The following is a 286-nucleotide window of genomic DNA, read 5'->3' as shown; positions in this document are numbered from 1 at the left end:
ACTAACGAATACTTCAGTTATTATGCATAATCAGTGTAAAATTTCAGTAAATGAGCATAATCCCTAAAATCTTAGTCATTTTGCGAAATAACTGTTATAAATATGGTTAGGCAAAATAACTGGGAAATCTCGGTAAATTTCCCTGTTCCTAAACTCTTAGTAAATAATTAGTTGACTGTTATCGAATTAAAGAGCAAATAACAGAGAACATCATAGGTTTAAACATATAAATTGCATTGTTATATTATATAAGTGATATTTTTCTTTTGCTCGAGACAAGTACTTG

This window comes from Palaemon carinicauda, chromosome 2 (assembly GCF_036898095.1).
Source record: "Palaemon carinicauda isolate YSFRI2023 chromosome 2, ASM3689809v2, whole genome shotgun sequence".
Taxonomy (NCBI): Eukaryota; Metazoa; Arthropoda; class Malacostraca; order Decapoda; family Palaemonidae; genus Palaemon; species Palaemon carinicauda.
This window is presented reverse-complemented; position numbering follows the sequence as displayed.